Source organism: Numida meleagris, chromosome 1 (assembly GCF_002078875.1).
Source record: "Numida meleagris isolate 19003 breed g44 Domestic line chromosome 1, NumMel1.0, whole genome shotgun sequence".
In the NCBI taxonomy this organism is placed as follows: Eukaryota; Metazoa; Chordata; class Aves; order Galliformes; family Numididae; genus Numida; species Numida meleagris.
Genome location: NC_034409.1, coordinates 31098466 through 31124297, shown reverse-complemented (window position 1 = coordinate 31124297; position 25832 = coordinate 31098466). Strand labels below are relative to the sequence as shown.

The 25832-nt window shown below is 38.4% G+C and overlaps 1 protein-coding gene across 4 annotated transcripts in view; it reads right to left on the bottom strand.

Moving 5' to 3' along the window:
* The window catches only part of ARID2 (AT-rich interaction domain 2), a 107124-nt gene that overhangs the window by 53548 nt on the left and 27744 nt on the right, over window positions 1–25832 (bottom strand). Inside the window, exon 1 of one of the 4 annotated variants that reach the window (XM_021385003.1) lies at window positions 2685–2770. The exons of the other annotated variants lie outside the window; for them this stretch is intronic. The gene's annotated coding sequence lies outside the window, so the exon portion shown is untranslated. Of the gene's footprint in view, window positions 1–2684; window positions 2771–25832 lie in introns of those variants that run through there. 4 annotated transcript variants of the gene reach the window in all.

Below are 25832 nucleotides of genomic sequence, written 5' to 3'. Positions count from 1 at the left end.
CTTAAATTGACATTAGCCCAGTGAACACGTGATCTAAAATATTCGAGAAACTGAAACGCAATGGCAACTTACAACCCACTACCTCCTGTCAGCTGGATCATGCCTCTATTCTGAGAGACTTCACTTTTTTTTTGTTGTTTTTAAACATCTGGTGAACAGCTAGATCTACGGGATATGCAAAGTACTTAGCTACAGGAAGATACACGGGCAACCAAAGACCTGTGAAGGATGGCTAATTTTAAAGGGCAAGTCATTTCAATGCTTTCTGAAAACCTGGTTCCTCTAAGGACTCAATGAGTTGGAAATCAAAAGACAATATTATTTGGAAAATCAAATTAACGTATTACACATTCTGTTCCTGTGACTGAACTTTATTTTGTTTCATTCCAGTCCATGAAAAAATAAAAAAAATGAAGTTAGCTTCAGGATTGTTTTCAGATGTTTGGAAAAAAAAAATACAAATAAAAAGAAGTCTGCACTACATACAGCTAATGGCACACAGAATTTACTATCAACAGTAGTCCTGAATGGGCTTACAGAATGCAGCAAGCTCTCAAGCTGTGGTTTCTGGTGACTTTTGAATCTGCTTCTTGTAAAATTGGAGAATTTGAATAAAAAAGCATCTAGACTTACAGACTACTATGGTACCCGAGTGAAAACTTAAGAGTCCTCCACACACTTGCTTAGTATTTGTCAACCAATTTTACGTATTGTTATGAAATGCCTGGCTTATTTGGATATTTCACTCCCTGTACTGGGGCACAGTCAATTTGCCATGCATGACAATCAGTGAAGATGGCATCAACTATTTTAGTCCAACAGTCAATTCATTAGCTCTGCAGTCAGCTAAAGGAAAAGCATGTGCTCTTCCTGGTCTTTCCTAATTAATTTGTGGTGCTAGTTAAAGGCTGCAATATTCAGGGCACATGGTGAAGCTTGGTGCCATGCTCTGGATGGAAATGTTTGCTTAGAACTTATTGAGTCTGCTGCCCCAAGTCACATCTAACACACTCACTCATCCCATGGAAGTTCCTTCGTAAAACTTGCCTTGAGAGTTAAGTGAAGCATTTCTAGGAACTAGTTAACTCAACAGTACACTTCAAATTCTGCTTGAACTATTAACACACACCACCAAGCTGCCTCCAACCTGATTCTGTATCTATGAGAGTTTTGTCACTGACATCATCAGTCTTTTCAGAACTTTCTTCCTTGACTCCAATAGTACCAGGAATTCCAATCCAAGTTACATGCTAGCAACTGAATCCTTCGAAATAAATGTTTGTGTATTTTCCAGCTTCACGTTGCATGACCTGAGGAACAAAGTATCTCATACATAAAGCAGCACTCAGCAAACCATTCCTCATATAGCAGTTCTCAGTAAATACTCAGTCGATGCCTGGGTTGTTGGGAGTACCTAATAAGACTGGCTGACAAATCAAGACCTTCACAGTGTATCTGGCCAGCTGGCCAGCTGAACAGCAAACTCCAGCATTCGTGCTTTTCCAACATCTGGCCTGCTGCTCTCCCAGCTGGCAGCAGCACGCTGTTCCCCACTCTGTTCCCATGCAGTCCCATCTGACTGCACGTATCACATCGTGCCTGGGGCTCCAGCTCCAGCCTCTGCCCAACACCCCTCCTGCACGCACTGGGCAAACTGCAAGCAAACTGGGAAAGCCCCATTCCCATGAACGGAGTCTCAGACTTTCCAGCAGATCCACATGTAAACAAAGATTGCATGCACTGGCATTTAAATGTGTTAACAACGTTTTGTAACACAGGTTATGTAAGATTACGTGACAGATGGTCCAATTTGTGCTTCGCTTGAAATCTGGTTAAGAAATTTGTGTCCTATCAAGAAGCCTTTGCAGACAGAAGAAAACCATATACATGCCTTAATGAACTTCTGCATCAGCTAAGAAAGGATGGATTATCTGGTGTTACACAAAGAAGGGTAGAATTGACGAGCAATCTAAAAAGTTTCACTTCATTAGACATTACAGTAACAGGAAAAAGGCAACATGCAATGCTTTAAAGAAATCACTCTCAAGTCAACGAAAATATGTTCTTAATATCTATGGCAACAGCAAGAGGAAAGAAATTAAAGATACTATTTTATGCCTTAATACTAATAATGGTTTAATTTAGGAGGAAGATAATAAATGATACGCGCCAACTAGATGAAGTGTGTATGCTGGAGTGCAAATTCAAGAGATTAGGGCAGCTGGAGTGGGAAGGGAACGAAACAGAAAACCTGCCTCTGCAGAAACCACATTATCAGGACTTCCAACAGATTCTGGACAAATACTATGGAACTGACAGCAGGAGAAGATGACTTATTTTGGCTACCTTATAGTTAAGAGGAAGTCTGTGCTGCTAAAGAAGTGGGAGGAGAGGGAAAGAAGTATTGAAATCACAGGCAAAAGCTTCATTCACCGTGAGGTCCTGTTAGCCAAGTTAGTAGCTGAAGGCAAAAATCAGATCTCTTGATACTTCTACATACCTTTAACTTTGCTCTAACTCTTCTTAAATCCTGCCAGGCCTGCGGTGCAGGCTGGCAGGGGGACTTCATGGGAAAGCATCTGCACAGTAATGACAGTGGCCCAATGGACCAAGTCTTCACACTAAAGCAACTACGTTCTGGTCTGCTCCACCGTAACTAGCACCAACATGTCTCACTCACTCACTTTTTTGAAATCCTTCGCTTCCAGGTTTGCTTTCATTTCTATATATATTTAAACTGAGTCTCCTTGTGAACAACTGCTGCAGTCCACAGTTACCTTCCAGGAGTAACTCTTCTGCGTTCTCACTGCTTGGCAACAAGCATTCTAATCCAGCAACACCTCTTACTGCTTCAGCAGCTGTTTCACTAGAGTTGACAGGCTCCCACATCCAGGAATATCTGAGCTGCGCCATTGTTAATAGTATTAATTCCCCAGTCTACTTCAGGGAATTAACTTTCCAACAAAGACCTACTCGTCTTACTAATTTTATAGTCATTCTGTTGCCTCCTAGGATGACAGCTCATCAAGCCTGTCAAGCATGACAGTAGTCTGAGTTTAGACTTCAAGCAAAATATCAGAATCCTCAAGATTTTTGCTATATCCACAACACGCTCACAAATTCTAGAAAAATCCTAAGTTTCTTCCGGTGTGAAAAACAATCAATCTACAGCACTAAGATTTGCTGACAGTGCCTGAATCTAACCAGAAAAGATGCACTATTATGAACTGTACCATGTGGTAGGAATCACTGCGGGAAATGATAACTAAGCATCGAGACCTGCACAAAGCAGGTCATAATAACATCACCCCACACCCATCATCTCTCTTCGGGTAACCACAGAATGACAGTTGTACAGAGAATGGCCTGAAATCTTCAATGCCACCATGTTGTGAAAGTCTCTGCAACAGTTTTCAGTATTCCTGTATTCAAGTGCAACGCTGGTAGCAATATAAGAGATTATTGCCACACTGAAGATATACTTTAATACAATAATAATATATTCAACTATACAGCATTAGTTATACACAGCATGCCCTAGAACACAAAGTCAGTGTGGAATGTAAAAACTTGTGCTCAGTGAACGCTATTTAGGCCACTAAGCCATGTCTCAAAGCAAACACAAAAACAGAAGCTGGCTAATGCACATGCCTTCTTTCACAGTCACATCCTAGGATGCAGCAGTGTTTTGATTACAACCTGTATATTTATCTACTACAAGTATGCAAAGAGGAAATACTCTTTTTAAATACACATATAAAGAATACACATTATGAGAAAAAAAAAATAGAATAGCAATGATCATTCCTGCACAGTGCGATAACTTACAGCAACTCTGAAAGCTGGTGGCTTACATTAAAAAAGAATGCTTCATATTTTGTCAAATATTAATCCTCCTCCAAAAAATCAGCAATTTTAATACTGAAGCTAAAAACCTAATACATATCTTGAGCTCACAAAATTAAAAAAAACAAAATACATTTAACATACAACAGATTTTGACCACAGCCACATATGAAACAATGAAGTTACAGAACTATGCCCATAAACATGTTTTAATGCAAATACACGTTCACGCTCTTAATGCAGACGGTGTACAAATTCATGGAACTTTTCTGAATGGTGAAAGCAAGTATTGAAAATAACACTGACTGGAAGACCTACTGACTGTATAAAGCTATGTAGGTAACATGTAAGTATTTAATTAAATAAGTAAAGAGAATTGTATGCAGTATAAACAGGTACCAATCCATTTGCCAACTGCCATTCGTGTCTAACTACTATGAAATTCAAATTAGAAGAAAATATTTTTTCTTTTTTCACCCCCTCAGTGCGAAAGAAGGGGAAGGAAATGACACACATTACAGCATTACAACTTATTACATTCTGTCAGTGCTCGTCTGAAGAGTTGTTCTTACTGAAGGGAAAATTTCTATGGTAATTCGGTCTCAACTTTTCCCCAAAATCTAGCATGAAAACCACCCACAATTATGGATGTGATTTCCCTATTGTCTTCAGTTCAGAGTTTCATCACCTAATAAGAAAATGATAGATGGTATCTGCACAACAAAACGAAGAAACATTCACAATGTTTTTTCCCCTGTGTCAGGAATAAGTGTGCTAACTTATTGCCTGCTAGCCAATAAATGAAACTGCCCAGAAATAATGCCCTGGAAAGAATTTATCCCACCAAGGATTTCCAGTTCACTGAGCTTCCCTCAATCCATTATAAATAACACCGATATCTTTAGTATTACAGAAGGTGGTAAGTACTCCTACTGTCTTGGCTATCCAGAATAAATTTCTCCATAAAGGGACAATCTAGCAAAATACCATGCTATATGAATGTTCTCATGTCACATACTTACAATTACACACTGACTCAAAACACTTTGCTAAACTGGACTTATTTCATCTGCAAGGGCTTCTTCATTTCTTTTCAAATGCAAATACTTTTCTTGCATATGTTTCCAATATTTAGGAATATTACACATTTTTGAAACTGCAGTGAAGAGACAAAAATACTTGCTCCATGACTTAAACACTAAAAGAAGAAAAAATGGCATTTCTTCATGCTTGCATTTTTCATTATAACGATGCCAACATAAATGTTGGTTACTCTCTGAACACAAAACACCTAAGCAGTTTCTAGAATGAGGCTCTGACGTCCAAACTCTACGCGGCCAAAGGAGCATTGTAAGCACTGGGAAGTGGTCCTTTCGCCCTGGTCCTTTCTCTGCTCTCCCTCTCTTCACTCTTTGCTACATTCCGTCACTATGTTGACAAGAGGGGCAGATAGGTGTCCAGTAGGAAGCCAGCTAATTGGCAGCAGACTACACAAAGGAATAGCTAACTGGAGACACAAATCTCATGAAAACAGCAGCCTAGAAAAAGGTGTTCTGGATTCCCAGCAATTGCTCCATCCACCAAAATAAACATTTCCACACTACTTCTTCCTGCCTGTTCAGCAGATACTAAGTAAATCATATGACACAGAACAAGAAAAAACTGAATTCACTCATTTCTATTGCACATAGGCATTTTTTTTTTAAATTTAATGAATCTACAAGTCTATATAAAACACATCACTACACCGATTTTTCTGTAACTTCATTGTTAGAATCTGCACATATTCAGCTATTGCACTTCTGTTTTCATCTCATCAATCGTATTTTTCCTGCAATTAAATCCATTCACAATTTCTCACATGTAGACCACATAATCAAAGCAAATGTACTAGCTCACGTGTTTCTATTTATGTAGTTAATCAAACAAAAATATGAAAATTAATTAATTCTTGAACATTATACCAGCTGGATCAAGTATTCATTAAAAATATAAGAGCAGAATAAAAAAATCTGATCAAGAAAATCCTGCTGGGATTCAGCACAATAGGAACACAAACACTTTAAGTTCTATGTGAAGAGGAAAAAGCTGTCTGGGGAATGAGTCCCCTCTTTACCTCAAGATCTTACCAGAAATTAGTTTGTAAGAAAGAACGCAATCTGGCCTGCAGAAAAACATTCAACTTGAAAATATCTGTGTTTGAAACAGAAACACATCCAGACTGAAACTAAAACAACAATGACTAATTTTAAGATCTTTTGATCAAGAAGCACCAGCATACTGCTACAGGGCTCGTTAAGCAGCCCAGCGTATTCTCAGAACATAGCCACGTACAAATTGAGAAATGATGATAAAGAGGTAACATATTGATTTAGCTGTCTAAACATGTATAAGCTACACATCTATACTAAAATAAACAATGCTGTGAGCGTTCCCATGCATGGAAATGAACTGCCTGCACTGTGAAAGTGTTAGACAAGGGCCTGAAACAATTTCTCCAGGCCAATTAGCTTTCTCTCAAACACTTACAGGCGGTCATTCCTAGAAGTAAATTTGGATATTGCTTCTCTGCTTTTTAGGGACATGAACCATTTTGTGCCTCCTGCACAATTAATTCACTAGTAAGGAGTGTTTATAGGGGTAAACGCTGAATGCTGCAGGAGCAGCCTCCGATGAGACAAAACGGGGAAGCTGAAAGGCAGATGAAGTGTTACTCCTTAGTAGATTTTAAAGTCGTCAGTGACATAATGAACATGAAGAATTTATAAGCATTAGTGCTTTGGCTTGTGTAACTGCAAAGGAATTAGAACATATACAAGGATAAAAGGGAAAGAACAAAAGGGCGTGATGAAAACAGATAAAGCCCAGAGATAGACATCCTGTTGGGAAGTATCTGTCTGAGGCATTAAAGATTATCACTGTACATTTCTTTTAAGGCAAAAGGAAAATACATTTTGAATATTTTTACTTAAAGGCAAACAACAAAAACCCTACTTTTGTCTACCACAACAGCATTCTCATTGAGTAATTTGATGCAGGTAGTAAAAATACTCAAACTGTAAACTGAGTAGACAGTGACTAAGAATGTGTCAAGTGCACCGGGAGAGAAATTGTTATCTTTTACAGGAAGGCTAAAAAATAGAATGTAGTATTAAAAGCATTCAAATATTAAGTATTAGAAATGGTACTGAGTCCCTGCTGGTGGTCTGGGGTTTAGAGGAGATAAGACCTGATCCTCCACTGTGGATTGACCAGGCTTTTCGTATCATGTAAATCCAGTACGGCTTATCGTATTCCTATTATTTTGAATGGAAATAATTTGTGGGAAGAAAGGAACTCTGCAATTGATGTGTTGCATATCTTGCATACCTTTTTAAGAGGCTGAGAGAAGGTGAACCGAGACTGAAAAAAGTTCAGTAAAAGTTCAATTGGAAACCACAAAGTCACATTATTATAGATCTCAATTAAGCAATAAGCATTTTTTTATTTAATAATCTAAATGCTATCTCCCGCCCCAAGTCTTCACTACACTGTACCCAGATAACAAATAGCACTAAATGCTACACGTACTCCAATAATGAAATCAGAACAAACTGTGTATGTAGTTCAGATATTTTAGAGGTGAACCATTTTCTTCTAGTATTTAAAATATATCTATCTATTCCTGAACATTCAATTATAATGAAACACCAACTGTAACTAAAGCTACCAGCTTAAAATCAGTCCTCCCTTGACCGAGGCCAACTCAGCAGATGTGACAGTCTCCTGCTGTCGACGGCTTGAAGGTAAATGGCCTTTCTCAATGCCTTGGACTTCTTTGCAGCATTCAGTATTGCTGGCCTTGAGATTGTCAAATCTTTGGTATGAGAAATTGGCTAACGTTCAAAAAATACTCTCTGGAATGAGCATTCATGGCTAGCTGTCAGGAAATGCCTCTGACTCTACTCTCGTTTCTGGGATCCCAGAAGGAACAACTCTTTTGGGTTTATGCCCTATCTACATGCAGACACAGGGACATGATCAAGATGACACAGACTGAAGCACTGGAACACGCATAGGACATGCCCCTACTTCCTCATCACCACACATTTCTACCTTTTTTGTTGGTTTTTTTTTTGTCATTTCACTGTCTTTGTAAAATGAGAACATCTAATAGATAATACACACCCTGCCGAAACTAAAATGAAGCCTCACGGGATGCTGGTAGGCAGAGGGAAGTAATGTAAGTCATTATTTTTTTACTGAGAAGTTCCATACACAGAACTAGATCATGTAGTGTGCAGATTAAAAGCACTCCTGCTTTCTTGATTGTGCTGACCTCTGCATGTATCTGAGCAACGCGGTGCATCATCTCTTATCAGCAAGGAACGGCTCTCTATTATTCGCTCATAATGACCTAATTTGTTAATTATACTTTCTTTCACCCTTCCTCTCGGCAATGCACAATATCTGACAGGACAGCACCAGTTTTTAGAAAACCCAGCAAAAGTTTCTCTTTCTTGCACAGAAAACAGACAACTGACATCACCTTCCAGCTAAGACCAAAATACGGTCTTTTGAGCAGGTCCCCTTGGTATCACCTAAAGCTCTGGACGTGCCTATCAACCCTTCAGGCTAGTATAACTTTCTTCCCGGAGATAAAATCAGCTGTACGAACGAGCAAACTTTGTCAGAGATAAATTTCGAACAAGAAATGAGGAACACACCTGCAGCGTATTCTGCACATCTGTGACATCGCGCCTTCCAGTCACTGAGGAAAGCAATTAAATCCTTCAGCAGTATGAAAAGTATTAACCCAGCAATAACGTCCAACCCTCAGAAAGAATGAAGTGCATACAACACCGTGTGCTTTAAAAACACCCTTTAAGTGATCAGACATGGTACGCTGATGACGGCACTACTTCTAGAACTTATGCTGAAGCTTAAGAAAACTTAAACACCTTCCAGAAATTCAGTCTTTCACATTGTTTGTCTGCTATCTACGAGGAACTTAAAACCTGCCCAGCAACACAAGAAATTAGGGGGGAAAAGTGCTTTTCCTGTTTCCTTTTTGCCTTTTCTAAGAATCTCTCCAATACTGTGTCCTCCTTTCCCACATTTCCTTCCATGACGTAACAATCAATTCCTCTTCATCAATGCAATTTTTCATTTCTTTTTCCCACTTTGTGTAAGTACAGCCTAGAGCAGTGGATATTTCCAGCACCTGTAATGTGCCACCTCAGCTATTCCTCTCGTGTTCACAAGGATACGAACACCTACACTGAAACCAGCTCAGGTCTTGTTCGTTTCCATCACCAAAAAAATCAGGAAAGTTAGGAGCAAAAAAACTTTCCAGTGCTGCTTTTTTGAGGACTCGGGAACACAAAATTTGACTTACATTTTTAACTGCTTTAATGAAAATCAAACTCTGAATGAGCTAATTTTTGTTTCCCATCTGTTCCAGGGGTTAATAATAACGCCTGTGAGTATAAGAACAGAATGCTTAAAAGTGTAAATACGCAGTAATTGTGATGAAATCAATACAGTCGTTTTAGGTTTTCCATTTAAACAAAAACTGCTTCAAGACAACTAAGACCAAGATTTGACATAATATTTATTATGGCCCATTTCAGTAAAAGCACATCATTTGTATTTCAAATACTGCAATATCTAACACGCTGAGGTATGTTAGATATATCTTACACAGTCAGAAATGGCACAACACAGGAACTCAAGCGTTCCCAGCATCTTTTTGACAATACAATTTCTAGTGGAAGTAAGAACTGAACACATGAATTGCCTACTAAGAGCAGGTTTCCCTCTCTTTAACATCTTCTGCTTGTCCCCCCCAGAAGTAACCTGAAGTTAAATACCAGAGTAGCTCTTACATAACAAATTTCTTAACTTTATTTATAATGTTTCACAGTAGAACAATACCACAATTAATTCAATACATCAGTACTCCTTGCCTGTTTCCAAGCATGCAACCATCGTTCTGAGGTAGAAGTGGAAAGGGAATGAGCTCAATACTGACATGACTAAGTTCTAAAATGACCCATTCTGGAAACGCAGATGTACTTGAAGCTGAAAAAATATTCCTTAATGAACCACTTCATAATATTATTTTTTAAAGTATGAATAAAAACACAGTAAAACACTGCTAACTGAAACAGAATAGAAGAGATGCAGTCCCCAAAATAAGAGTAACTCCACACAACATTTGAATAACAATACAAAGCACCAATAGCATTCATGGAAGTTGCAGCTCATCTCAGCTAAGCAGTGTTAGCGTGCCTTTTTCATTAAACTAGGTTAATCACTACCATTACTTAAGAGCTGGAAAAGTACTTAAACCTATGGCCAGCCTCAGTCACAAGGATCATGTTACAACGTTCATATTTTACATCCCACTATGGCGGTGTTAGTTGTCATGTTTTGATGGGTTCCTATGGCAGTAACCATACTAATACCTCTCTATTAACAAGAAAAAATATAAGCAATTGTATTGTGCACAAATAAGGAGCACTGTTTAAGAAGCAGGATAGAAAGAAACCAATTCACCAGGAAAAAGGAAGGGAATTTCTACTTCCTAGGTGTTTGGGTTTTTTTTTTTAATAATATAAATACAAGTAGAACTTCAAATTGCTTCTCGATACTGTACTTTTTCATTTTACCTACACATCATCAGGATACTGCAAGTAATTGCCTAAATGGATACACTTACTGTTCATCATGCACGTGCTTGCAAACGTAGAGGTATCCCCCACTAAATGAAGCAATTTCATCTATAAATTCACAAGATTTTACAGTGAGAATCTTGAAACGCACAAGGCATTCTATTCTAAACTCAGTCTGCAAATTTAATAATAAATACAAAATAAATGTTTATTTTCTTTATTTAAAACATGGGCAGACTGGGAACTTAAAAGAAAAGTTGGTCGCTCATTTATAATTCCAAAAAAATGAAAATAATATAAAATACAAGATGCACCAAGCCTTAGACTTGTAGTCAGAGCTTCAGGGCTATGTAAGGACACAAACAAGCAGGTGTGTGCCAACTTAAATTTCACAAGCACATAAACACCTAGGCACATGCTTCCCACTGATCTCTATGCAAGTCCATCACCCAACCCATTAATATACTACGGTGTTACTGTAAGGTGCTACTTAGCAACTCCCTGTATCATTAAATTACTTTGGAAATAGGGCTCTGACAACAAGGAACAATTAATAACTCACCAATTACACTTAAAACTTATCAAAACTTGACCAAAAAGAGGAAATTTTTCTAGTAAATGAGAAATGTCCTTCAGTATTTTCGAACACAAACCATTATGATTCTTGAAAAAGGAGGACAAGGGCGGGGGCGTTGCTGCACTATGAGGTGCTGAAGTACCCGTGCCCATGCACTGTGTCACTGGACAAAGAACCACCATGCTGGGTCAGGCCACCAGTACAGAGCCCCTGGAACCACTGCAGAAGCGACCACCCTTTGCTGGATGTCAGCATGCACACCTCTGCTCAGGACACTCAATCCTGCTGCAGGCAGCATCAGCTGGGTTAGCTTGACGGCTCGCTTCAACTATTTGAACTAACCTGGCTGATCCTGCCTGCAGCAGAGCAGGAACGTTCGCAATGAACTGCTCAGCCAATCCTGCTACAACAACTCTGAATGCCAACAGAAGCAGGCAGCAAACAGCCGAGAGTATTTCTAAATGGTTTTAAACCACTAACTACTGTTTCATGAAGCTATCTAACACTAACAGCTAAAATAAACTGTCTGCTGTCTGTCTATAACCTGCAAGGTATTTACAAAAGATTCTTCGGGTGAGCAAGCAGGACCAGGAGCAGTAATGACCCCAGCTGCTGATGGAGCCAGAAGAAGCTTGCCTGTGCCTGAAGAGGAAGAGCTGCCTTGCAATTCCAAGCTACCACAGCAAACAACTGTAGTTAAACTTTATGAGACAGTCGGTTTAGAAGTCATTTTTCTCAACTAGTCTGAAATCCACATCTTACATAAGCTGTGTTGAATTAACCTTGGCCAATACAAATATGGGCTGGAGCCAGTAATGCAGTCCCAGCAACACTTGAGCAAGATGCCCTCTGTCTTAATTGCAAAAAAAAAAAAAAAAAATGCAACTGAGGTTTTTGTTCATTTGTTTTAAATGTACCAAGGGTTCTAACTCACGTCTCAAATGGTCTGAACATTTATTCCAGGTAACTTTCCTTTGGGAAAGGACACAGAAAGAGTTATTAAATATTTTTAAAAGCGTTAAGCTCCTGGGAGCAGGAGCATACCAGATGGATTGCAATGAACACATGCAAGAAAGCCAGGCAGCCACATTTCCAGGCAGTATGTTTGTACAACACACGGAGGGCTTAAGAACAACATGCTGGGGCCATTAAAAGGAAGAGACTGGTTTTAAAAAGAAAATAAAGTACCTTTTGAACTGTATGTATCAAGTTACAGTTTATCAAAACAATCTCATGCGTAAGTATTTTGTCATGCTATAGGAAGATACAAGAAGAATTTGAAAAGAGATTTAAGACTTGGAGAGCTCTACATTGTCTTCCTCTGTAACGCCCAAGGCTTGTGTGTAACAAAGGGGAAAGAATATCAAGGAAACAAATCAAAAATTACAGAAAACTACATTCGACTTAAGAATAAAGTGTGTGTCAAAGAGCAAAGGGCGAGGGAGACCTAAGCAGGATGGTTACAGGCAGCACGCGCAGCAGTAAAGGGAGCCAGCAAGGAGTGGCACACTGAGCACGGCTTGCTCTAGTACACACAGCAGCTGATCCGGCATGCTGCAAACGAGTAGGATATGAAGGAGTGAAATTAAATGAGAGGGAGGATTATAAATTCTATAACAGTAGACTGGAGGAAAAAAAAAAAAAAGGTAATTTCCCTTCCAGGCATTTAAAAAATACTATGATAATGGTGTAATAAAGTTATCAAGTGGAGGTGAGCACTGCATCCCTCTCTTCTTTCTCCAGCATTATTAGTGATTACTTTTTGAAAGTTACAAACTAGTTCCATTCCACTAAGAAACTGATGGAAGGGAAAAATAAAGACTACAATGACAGTCGTACTAGAAACAGTGGGCCGAAACCTGACAAACATTAGGATTAGGATTGTTTTGCCATGGGCAAGCTGGCTTTGTGCAAGCTACTTAGCTTATATGTGATGTCAGTAAGACTGGGACAGTAAAATAAAGTACTCTGTGATATACAGAAGTCCTAAAAGAGCTCAGGATTGCTCAACTGGAGAAGCAGACTGAAAATAAATCTAAATGACAAAAAATGTCTGATAGAATGATCCTCTGAATCTTTTCAGGTTTGGGTAGTGACAAATCAGGCTGATGACAAAAACTAGTTAACAGTGATTCCAAGTGTATCTCCTACCCTTCCAAACTATCAAATACAGTCGTATCAAAGGTAAAATTTCGCAAGTACCTTTTCAGCAAGTGTATCCTTGTAAGCTATTGCTGAGCCTTCCCAGCATTCCTGCCCTGCCCTGCAGTCCCCGAGCACAGCCTTCTGCCACACAGCGCTCTCAGGATGTGCGGGCTACCCAGTGGACATCATCTAGGTGAGACCATTCCAAGTTTTTTTTTTAAATAATTACAAGGGAGCAACAGGACATCTCACAGGATATTCTCTCTCTACTCCCATCTTGCCCCAGAAAAAGCAGGAGGGCCAAAGGATTTCTGGGAATCTTTCTTCAGTCTATGGGAATCTATGAGTTCAAGCTTGTATTATCCTTGATTTGTTTTTTCAGTAAAGAAATCAAAAAGTTTAAAGTGTAAACATGATGAAAATATATTGTCTAAATACCGACTGACAACTGGTTACTGAAATTAGGAAGTGATTATAGACAACTTAAGTCATTTCACAGTGCAACAAATAACTCTGTTATCAGAACAGTGGTTACATCATTCCTGCACTGGTGCTGTCTGTGTCATGAGAGCATCAGTAGTCCAAAGGGGTACATAAAGAAACTGAAAATATTATTGTCTTATTTTTAGCCACGTACGCATCAGAATGATGTAATACTATGAAATACTGATATCCATTTACAAAGAAAAAAAAAGAAGTGAACATTACAAAGGCACTTTTAACTTGCTATATTACAAACACATCAATGGCACGGCCCTGATTTTGTGAGGAAAAAGCATGTTAGCAATGCAGAAAGATATAAAATATGGTATGCTGCTGTAACGTACAGTTAAATGCTACGACAAGAGAGCTTCACATTTGTTTGACCTCACACTGGGCTAGGATCACAAAAACGCCTGTGGTTCATCTAGTGACAGAGGACTATGGCCATCTAAGAAGCTTTTTCAAAAACAAAATGAAAAATAACAACTTACACTTGGTAAAAAAGCTTCAAATTATAAACGTGCTATAAAATGTGACCCTTCCCATGAAGATAACATGGTGAAAAGTTAAACTGGATGTGCAGTCGCAGGATCCTCCACTTTTCTCCAAAGTGTCTAATTTCTTACTACTACCCAGGTCTGTTTCCCTAGAGATTCACCTGTGCCATACCTGCAAATTTCCTGACTTAGAAATGACTACTTTAAGACTTGTCTATCCAACTAGACTGGCTGGCCCTTTCTCAATTAGGGTTTCAAACTGCGCTGTTCAAGAGGTATCAAATTTTGCTAGCTGAGATTAGGCACGCTGTACTGTAACACATGCAAGCACACTTGTCAGCTACTGACGTGAGTTTTAGCATTAGGTTGAGCAAACTAGCATAAGGTTCTGGCAGACATGCACCAGCAGATAGAAATCAGACAATAGAAGCTGTCACCACCCAGCCTCCTGCCCCTCCCTTTTGATAAATGTGGCTGCTCCTAAAGGAAGGCAGCTGCTCCACTCCTGAATCAGCTCGTGAATCACTGTTGCTCTCAGCCCAATGTCTTCAAGGCAAACTGGAATCAGAGACGATTTTACCTGAAAATAGGTGGCTCGTGAGCTGATTCATGAGAACATCTGACATCATCAGCTGGAAAGTGGGACAAGCGTAACGCGACAGCTTCTTAACAGCAATAGCCTCAGCCATTTGATTTCCATCTCTCGCTGTGTATCTGCCAGAACCAACAGCTTCCTGAGTCTGCTCAGAAAAGGTCCCACCAGTATTCACGTGAACTGTACGCAAACAACACGGTCTGGGTTTTATGCAAAATATACACATTACACTAAATATGTTAATTAATAAGGTGTCCACAAAGTCAGGTATTATTTTAAATGATTTGAGCAAGCACAAAAAGCATTCAAGAAATACTATCTCCAAAGAGGCTGCAGCCAGCTCACCACCTCCAACTCTTTCACCTGCAATTCCTACTACAGTTTTGCCTTGTCAAGTCAGGAAATAATACACACAGCTGTAATTCCTTGCAATGTACTTCCTTGAACCTCCTTTTCCAAACAGGAGGTGTCACAGTCCTGGAGGGATGTCTGTTCTCCTGCCACACAACTACCACCTGCACTGAGCCAGGCTGCCCGCGCAGCAATTAAAGCACACAGATGTGGAGGCAAACACTGCAAATTCAGCACAGACCACAGATTCAAGCAGAGGCATAGAGCAGGACAGGAACTTCGATTTTTCCCACTTAGACTGTATGCAAAACCTATACCTAGGGTTTCATCAGCAGCCTAAAGAGCAGTTCACCCTGGACCATGGCAATGGTAAGAGAGGGAGGAGAAGATGAGCCAACCAGTTTATTAAAGCATGATGAGGATTCAGTCTAGAGATATCACATAACTTTGTCAGCACACGCTTACTAACAGTCTGACACATGCTTCCACTGCCTTTTGATATTACCGGTGTTTTCTCAACTATTTTGATTTTATTATTATTATTTACATTAATAGATCCAGTGAATGGATGCTATTAAAAAAATAATAATTTATAACCATATACTTATTCCCACTAAACCTCACAAGGCCTTTGAAGGATCATACAATTTGCGTTCGTTTTATCACAATGTAATGAAACACAGAACTGGAAGATGACAAAATCAAATTATTAGTTGAATACAAGTTGATGTAGTTACATCTCATATCTAAACTTCTCTAAAAATATTTTGATTCAAGAGAAGGATTTAGACCTTTGGCATTCCTTTAATGATGTGGAAACCTTTAATCAGGTTTGGCTTTCTAACGTCTCACTATTTTAAGATCCACCCCTTACAAAGCTTGACGTCATTAGTTCAAAACAAAACAAAAACTCTACGACAAGGTAGGAATTTATAGTCATCACACCAATTAGCAGATGGAACTAATATTCGGCTATACTTCAATCTACTAACTAGCCTTAAAAATCACTGAGTGCTTTATCTCCAACACACTTTTGCCTTGGCACTGCCCGATAGCTAGAAATGGAGCAAAACTTTTTTGTCTTAAAAAAGTCTTGAGTCTTTTGAGTTCAAACATAAATAAAAGCCTGTATATAGAAATCCAGACAGCAAGATGGTTGTGTCTTTGTACTCGTCTTTTTTTTTAAACCTACTAAACCTGGAGAATGTAGGTCCAGTACAAAATAAGCAAATTGAGCTGCAGTTGCCATGTTGATACTTCAGCCTGGCAAAGCATCACTTCTCTCTCTGGTGTTTGACTGACCCGTGCCAAACCATTTCACAGAAGAAGACGGACAAAAACCAGAAAAATATATAATTTCAAAAGTTCGTAGATGTGTACACAAAAGCAAAACAGTGCATGAATATAAGACGTAAGTTTCTTCACAGTACAGTGGTTGAATTAGCAGAATTTCAGGTCCTAATAGCGCTGAAAAGCTGCGCAAAGGATACGACTCCAGAGCCAGAAGTTTGATCAAGCCACGTTGCTCTGCCAAAGCAGCTCACATTTGGGTTAGTTACTGTCCAACTTTTCACTCTCATTCCTAGCTGCGCTATTCAACCCCACCACTGTTACATTACTTTCACTACTTCGCAATGGATCAGAGACAAAATACTCTCTAAGCCAGCCCTACTCACCGAAACACAGGCAATATATCCTGTCTTTTATTTCTTTTCTGGATTAATATTTTTTTCATTAAATTCTGGAGGCAATTTTCTAATTGCCAGAGCCAGTCAGAAAAGAGAAGGGAGAAAAAAAGGGAGGATTATTAAGTCTTTCCTAAAGAAGCATGAGAATTATTTTACTTTCAAATATTTAATACAAAACTGTGAATTAGACATGACATATGACGTATCTGTGAAATTCTTCTGACTTCTCCTCACTCCTGACATCCCAACACTAAAACCTTCTCAGTGACATACGGTCTGTTACCTTGTTTTCAAGCACCATCAAAGGCTCTATGTGAGATATGTTCTGGGTACAAGTATAATTTCACAGAATCCAACTTCATGTGCTGAAAACACCTCCGTGCAGACAAAACTAGAAATTGCAATACTTCTTTATGTAAATAGTAATATCCAGAAGCCAAAAGAATGGCATATTTGAAATACCAGATCTGGTGGTATACAACACAGATATACCCTCAGTGATATACTGGACTGTCTGTAGACAAAACTGAGCTGGCCTAGGAGACAGTCAGTCTGCTTATGGCACAAAGGATTTATGTCATCCTCTTCCTAGGTCAAAGCAGAAATGCCTACACAACAAATAAGAAATATCCAACCCACTGAACAAATGGTCCTTGGCTGCAGCACTTGTTGCTCGCAATCACTATAAGCAAGCCAAATTACAAGCATTTCTCTATTACATTTAAAATTACATAGCATTGCTATTTATGTCTCCTAGGTAACAGAATTAAGATGGCAATGCAAGTTATATGTTTGTTTAGTATACAACTAGTCAAGACAAACATAACATCAGCTTACAGTATTTTTATTGCAGACATAGCAAATGGCTCCAATTTCATCCTATGACTTGCAACTCTACCCAGTCAGAAGGCAGCTACTGAAATATCAGCCATTTAAGCTGGGTGGCTGCATTTTGGCTAGTTGTTCAGAAGTGCGAAGTATTTAAATACAATTAAGCTTTGATGTTAACACCCTATTAATTTGAATGGAAAAAGTTCATTCCTGTCTGAATCTATTTATTGATGCAAAACAACAGTGATCTTATTTAACGAATGAGGAAGGGAGGGGGGTGNGGGGGGGCAGGGGCAGCAGGAAGGGATATTTCTTTCTGGAGAACTAAAAATAGTGGGATAGACCTTGATTTTTCCCTCAGCTGGAATCTGATGGCTCCACATTACCATTAAATTGATCCTATCTAATTTTGTCTCAGGTGTTAAACACAATCGCAACACACAAACAGACAGTACCATTAAAAGCGCACTCCGAAAAACAAAGCTGACTGCTTAACAGCTGCAGAACAAAGTAATATTTACACACAAAATGCATGTAAACTATGTAAGCTGAAGGTGTTAGAAATCCTTAGAAAAGACTGCACCCTGCTGGAAGATTTGTTAACTTGCTGTTACGTCTAGTTGGTACAGCAATCAAGTTTTAAAGTTTTTCTTTAAAGTTTTGTAGGACAAAAATATCTGCTATGCAGAAAAGCTTTTCAAGCATACAGTACTTCATTTCTTACAGTTCTTTGGTCTTGTCTGCCAATTACTCATTGCATTTCAAAATATAAAGCCAAATATGTTAAAGCAATTTTATACTACCATACGAATCTTCACATCTACATCCTGCAGCACTAAGAGCAGTACAGATAATTTTCTGTAATTCTGCTTTTATTCTTTAACCTTAGCAGGTTAGCAAACACCACCACCACCCAAGCAAAAAACAAACAGTATACCAAGGGAAGAAGCAACAGAAAACAAAATGCTTTTAAAATCACTTTGAGAGCAATGGAAATAATCAATCATGGATTTGGGTTTTATATTCCTCATATTCTATTAATATATTTACTTATCCCTTTGGCCCATGCAAAAATGTGAGCTCCTTATCACAACACTGCAGCACACTCTAAATTGCCCTCAACTCTATTTCACACTTAGCAGTCACAGCTTTCTTCCTCCCATGCCCACCACAGACCTGCAGACTTCTCCCAGCTCCCACATTCCCACTCCTCCAACTGACAGAGCAAGGAGTGATACACACTGCAACTGCTTCAGAACAACACGTGTGCCGGTGTGCAGGGGCTGATAGGTCAAAAACCCATTATACCCAGAACACATTCTGTCCAAGTCGTCTCTAACCCTCCCGCATTGCCAACATTTCTGTGGTCTGCTTCCCTTATGCACCTGCTAATTATCATAGTGGTTATTGGAATTCGAGGCTCATTTCTCTCCATCAAACTTGGCTGAACTTGGTCAACAGGTTCTAAGGCTCTTGAAGACAGACACACAGTGAAATTACATGAAAAACATTCTTCGTAAAACTAGTGAAATTCTACTAAAAATGTCTAGGAACTAACAACTAGACATATGTTTCTGCACATTCCATATGAAAACAAGCAAATAATTACCTTATCTGCTTGGAACTAATATTTTACTGTCACACATCAACTAAAGCAATGTATTTATGGCTGAGGGAATGGACAAGTTGGATGACCAATTTTGAATCCAGAGTGAACACGTACATGAGCTACCATTAAACTGAAAGGCAGAAGTAAACAACATTCACAGAGCAGGAGGCTAGAATGTATTTAACTTCAGCTTGCCCTCAATTCAAATAATGGATCTTTTCTAAGATATCAGTAATTTGAGATAATATACCACACTATAATCCTGTACTGCCAGCGGGCAGTAATGGGAAAAGTTGACTGAGGTCATCATATGCAATATACTGTTCCAGTTTTAACAGCCAGATCTTTATATGCAAAACAGTATGCTCACAACAGCAGTGGTCATTCGTCTTGTTACGTTTTTTTAAAATATTTACTGCAGAATTTAATTATAAGCATTTATAAATTTGATTTGAAGATTAAATATATGTATAATTCCATTTCCCAAATAGTATTCCTGCTAAATTAAAAGCAAATTTGCACTTCCAACTTTCTGCCTACTAATTGTGAAAATCTCATCTTAGCCTTGCTTATCTTTGCGCCTGTCAGACTTACTAATGATCATCACTTGCAACAGTAAGAGCAAAACCTCCCCTTTAATTCAGGTAGTATTGGTCTTACTTGTGCAGTCACTCAAAAAATGCTGGTTAGGTGTCAATGGAGGCACAGGAAATAATGCAACTCTTGCATGGTGCTTAAACAGCAGTAAAAACGAATTCGTTTAGTACTCATTTTAGTTTAGTACTAATTTAGTAACATTGTATGTTAATGCAAATAGAAATCATATTTATTCTCAGAACATTGAGTGGCTGCTCTAAAAGCTGAAACGTCTACTAAAGGCTGAGAGACCTGGGCCTTCAGTCTGGAAAGAGGAGGCTGAGAGGGGGTCTCATAAGTGTTTAGAACTACCCGAGGTGTGGATATCAAGTTGATGAGGGTGGTCTCTTTTCACTGGAGACCAGCAGTAGAGCAGTGGGCATAAACTGGAACACAGGACGTTCCATACTAACAAAACGAAGAACTTCTTTACTGTCAGAGTGACAGAGCACTGGAACAGGCTGCCCAGAGAAACTGTGGTGCCTCTTCTGCCGAAGACATTCAAGACTGCCCTGAATGCCTACCTGTGTGACCTCCTGTACGGAACCTGCTTTAGCAGGGGGTCAGACTCGAAGATCTCTAGAGGCCCCTTCCAACTCCTACAATTCTGAGATACTTTAGTAAATTTCCAGTACAAAACAGACACATACTATTCAACACAATTGGAAGACTGATAAGAGGTAGCAAGAACTCCTTCATATGAGCTCAGTGTCTTCCATGCAGCCAGCCTTCCACTCAAAATTTTATACTGCAAGTTCATTAATCATATTAACAGTTACTACTGTTACTAAAGCAGGCTGGTAGTTCTCTCATTACTGATCTGGGTTCACTATATTAAATAACTACCTTCACTTCTTAAAATGTCTAGGCCATAGCACCCACAGACCATACTATTGTAGAAAACGCAGTACTATGAAGTTGATAACAATTTTGGAACATTCTAACAACAAGATAGTTCCAAATTTAAAAACAAAAAATTGAAGTTTCTGCTAGAGATTTTCACAGAAATATGAAACAATTTCAGAGAGAAGAAAAAAGGGTTTTAATGCTGTCTGGAAAGTAGCTCGCTTCCAATAAAGGCACATCACTTTATTCAATCAATTATAACTGTAGTTTTCTAAAAGCTGGTATATGAGCCTGAAATTAGGAAACCTAGAAAACAGAGCTGGAAAGAAATTTAGAAGGGTTGCCTTGTCCATGCATTCAGCACTGCTTGCAGGTACCAATCTGAAGGGATCCTTCTTGGCAGACGTCAGTCCAATCTGTTACAAAAATGTCATCCATGGAGATTCTATCCATTCTCTTCAGCAAACCGATAACTCACTGTTTTCGTTAGGAACCTTTTAACAATATTTAATCTTAGTATCATTAGCTCCTATCACACCTCTGCACTGTTCCTTGAATCGCATTTCCTTCAATGATACGGAAACCTGTATAAATCATTTCATCAGAAGAGTTTGGTGGTTTTGTTGTTTGTTTTTTTGAAGTGTCCAAAATTTGCACAAGTTTCACTTCCCCTGATCCCTGCTGCTGAACTAAGTAAAAGCCATGTTAATAAAGTAAGTCAGATGAGGAAGAGATCATAAGAATAAAATCTAATCTCGATTTACGCATGGAGTCCTTCAACCCTTTTAGGAAATCATTTTACATCCCTTTTACTTCCAGTAGTACCTTAACATGACACTGCTTGTTTCTGATATATATAGACAGATAGATAATGAGATATAATCCTCCATTTACAAAAGAGGAAAAATAATATTGCAACAGTTTCTGTTAAGTATCATTAACTGTTCAGAAAGCATTCAGAAAGCAATATATTTTTATATAATCCCGTTTCACATATCTAAAGAAACTAAACTCTGTTCTAGCTTAACTGAAGTTAGAAATAAATGAGTAAAACTAAGGATTTTAAGAGTGTTGCAACTACTTCAACTATCTGGAACCAACTCAAAAGAAATTTTAAAGACACGCAAACTGACAGATAAAATATCAGAACAACTTTAGCTCTGCTTTACCGAGCTCTATTAAATTAGATTAACATTTCGATTCATGTTTTTTAGCATCTGTAGCCCAATCTGACCTTTGGAAAGATAATTTATTTTCTTCTGTAGGAGGAAAGCAATCCTTAAGAAAGAAGTATTCCTATTTCTTAAATCCCTGTATCTGCAGTTACTGGACAACTACCCCAAAAATACCAGCGTTTAAGAAGAATCGCAGCAGATGTGTTATTTCAGCTGCTGCGAAAGCCTACAACTACCCCAACTCTGGATGAATAGAAAACATTACTTAACACATGACAAAGGACGGGCTGACTTACTACAACCACTAGAACTACACACAAGCAAACTCTTGCAGAAGCAACTGGAGATACTACTTCAGATGTCAGAGCTAGCCCTAGCTGACACAACTTTGCCGTTTATCTAATCTTTGCTACACGCTTGCGACTGTTACGTACAGCAGACAGCAACTCAGGGCAATCACAAGCTAAATTCTTCGAAGGCACTATATAAAAGATTTTAGAATGTTTTGCCTGCATCTAAAGTTTGAATAATTAATCTCATTCACTACTAAGTTAATTCTGATCAGTAAGATACTGAAAAAGAAGTTTACATTTCTCACTCCTTTAAATTCAAACTAATTAATGAATTTGCTTATAAAAATCTTGGATGCTTTCACCACATACTCCAGAAGCAATATATTCTGTAGACAGTATGCTCCGTTCACCGCTCAGAACAGAGGCCGAAGCCTTACTCTCACTGCAGATCTGAACAGCACCTGTGCTACTGGGTCACAGTCAAGACCAATTACTTATGAGACATGTTATACTTCACGACTTTACATTTTATGATGTGCTTAAAGAAGACAGCAAGCCATTCAAACAGTCCATTTGCAAACAGTGCTAAGCATTAGGTTTTCCACTGCTGCATCCAAAACAGCAGGGGGTAGTATTTCAGTGCTTTTAAACCAACATACTTTTGAGGAAACAAGTCTCACCCTGCATTTTCCCTCCATACAGGGTGCCCTGAAATCCCCCACTTGGATTCCTTCAGCACTTCACTTCTTGCCAGGCGGAGCGGCCCAGCCCCTGCTCCAGGAAGGCTGGTGACCACCTGACCACCCTCGTAAGCTCCCTCTGCTCTACAGGTTTTATCAGACTTACTTAGGACTACCATGGAAATCATTAGTTTATAGCTGGTCACTTCACATTGCTCATTTACACCTTCCTAGACACACAGTGACTCAGTACCAGCTTAAATTTAACTTAAAATAGTAACTTGAAAAGCATCACAAGAGTATGCAACATTTACAGACTAGAAGAACATTCTGACCACGAGTTTGTAGTCCCAACGCATCAAAACAGCATTTGCTTCTTGTAACCTATATGCATATCATTTGCAAAAATGTTTTTTGTGAATGCAAAATTGTGGGATTTTCCCAAATTGAGCTAATACTGTCCAATCTAGAATATGAACTTAGACCACCAAACTCTCAGCTTTATCTAAAGTGTCTCCTAACACTATTAATCACCTTAAATACTTCTGAGTTAGCCAAGTTTCTCCAAGTGCACCACCACACATTTGAGATTATGTACTGACATCACATATACACTTACAAATATTCAGGTCCCCTAAAATCTGTTTTTGAAATCTGGTATTTTTTTCCACATGCCTCCATTTTTTTTACTTAAGAGTTCACTCTGACACTCTATACCTTCCCTGCCCCCAAAATCCACTGTAGCTGTAGATAACCACAAATGTTTGTAGCAGAACTAGTAATTTTCAGGACATTTTGCTTGTGATTTTAGGATATATTATTTCATAAATTACCATCACCAAGATTCAGCATAATCTTTGATTCAATTATAGAGCTGCCTCCCAGGTCTCTAACCAGATAAATTTAGGTGTCTTAGAAACAAGGCGCATGTTTATTTTCCACCTGTGTACAAAGCATTATCCGTATTAGCTCACTTACAGTCATTTTAAGGATTTCTTCTCTAAACTACAGCAAAAGCTTGTGTGAAATACAAAAATATTATTTCAAGGGATTCAGCTGTAGAATGGTCACTGAAAGTTATTCCTCTGGTGTTCTTTGCCATTTGTTCTAAAATACAGTAAATTAGATTGAGTATAGTGAGAAAGAAAGTCCAACCCTGAAAATTAAAGCTCAAAACTTTAAGTTGCAGTAAAATATCCCTACTTATTCTCTAATTTTACAATTCCTTTTTTAAAAAACAGAAGAAAAACTAAAGCAACCTTGTATTTAATTTAAATCATTATAATATACTACGCTAAATCACTGTCATGTACGACACTGAAGTTGAGCAAACTCTGTGATTCTTCTGTAAGTTACCACACTGTGAAGATGTATTTTGGGAAAGAAAAAAATGCAAAACTACGCTGTTTTTAGGGATTGAAATTATGGCCCTAGGGGATTCAACATAGCAGCCACTGAGGAAAATTCAGTAGTCACGCAGACACTATCTGCTGAAGCCATTTTTTCCTTTTCACATCTCATTCAAATTATTCTAATAAAAATTTTAAAGTGACACATAGATGCCATATGATGTCTTTCAACCGTGGCTATTTCCATTCTGAAGATAGAGCTGTACTACCCGTTTTTACCAATTTAAGAAAACACTGACTCTAAACAATCCATTCTACCATCCTGCACCTCTTAGGAGGCTAAATTCACTGAAAAAATACTATTTCATTTTAAATTATTTTTTAACCTAAAGATGTTTCAGTTCAGTCAGCAAGCCAATTTTATTAGCCAAAGACCAGTGATAATATAAGGGGTGTTAAGGGAATCTGTCAACCAAGTAAGACAACTATACTTTCCAAGTCGGAAGGTATCTTTAGTGAGCAGCTGAACTCTCATCATCTGCACTGTGGTGGCTGTTACATCGTGAGAATAAAACATTTATCAGCAATTACCTCCATGATCTCCTTCTGATCAATTTACAGTACTGTAAAAAGAAGGAATACATAAGAACAAACAGTCATGAAATGCACTATTGGTGTACACAGGATTGCTGACCACCAGGAACACTGCACAAACCTGGTAAATACTTTGAATGTAAAACCAGGTATAATCTTGCAATAGCAACAGAACAATCAGATTTGAAGGAACCAGTGAAGGTGACTTCATCCACTGCCTGCTCACAGGGAAGTTGTTCAGGTGTTTGTACAGTCAAGTCCAACACTTAAAAAAAAAAAAAAAAAAGACCTAAAATAAAACGGCACCCCCAGGAAAAATGATTTCATTATCTTTCAGGAAATTAGATGGCATCACATTAAACTTAAATAATTTTCTGACTTTCTCAAAAATATATGTAAAACAAATCAACAAGGTCACTGAAGAACCTGACTTGCTTCTAATTATCAGCATATTTTTTTTTATTAATGTTCATGAGAATCTACAAATCAAAAACGGCAAAGAGATGTGAAAAATTAAAAGGGAAAAAACCACTTGCGCTTCTATTTTATCCATTCATATTTTCAAAGATATTCAAGTATTACTACCATGTTTTCTCAGTCAACTGGCAACAAATAAATAACTAAAACAGATTCTGAAAGAAGCTATAGCTTTTCTTACTTGGTTCAAAACACTCTTGCTTTTACACTTTCTATTCTAGCCTAGTCCCCAACAAAGCATAATTTCTTCTTCCTGCTCAGGGATATAATTATGTCTTCATTAGTTCAGAAATGCAGTACAGTAGGAATCTGTTGATTTTTTGGCAGCATTGGCATACTAAGTAAGAATAGCCAGATGCTGCTTACATCACTTTCAGATATAGACAAATTAAAAGCAAAGCAAAAACCAATGCACAGGTGTTCATGAAAGCAATACATTTTGAGTTCCCCCACTATGTGGCTCTCTGTTAGAAGGGTATTCTACGTTGGGTCTCAAAAGGAACA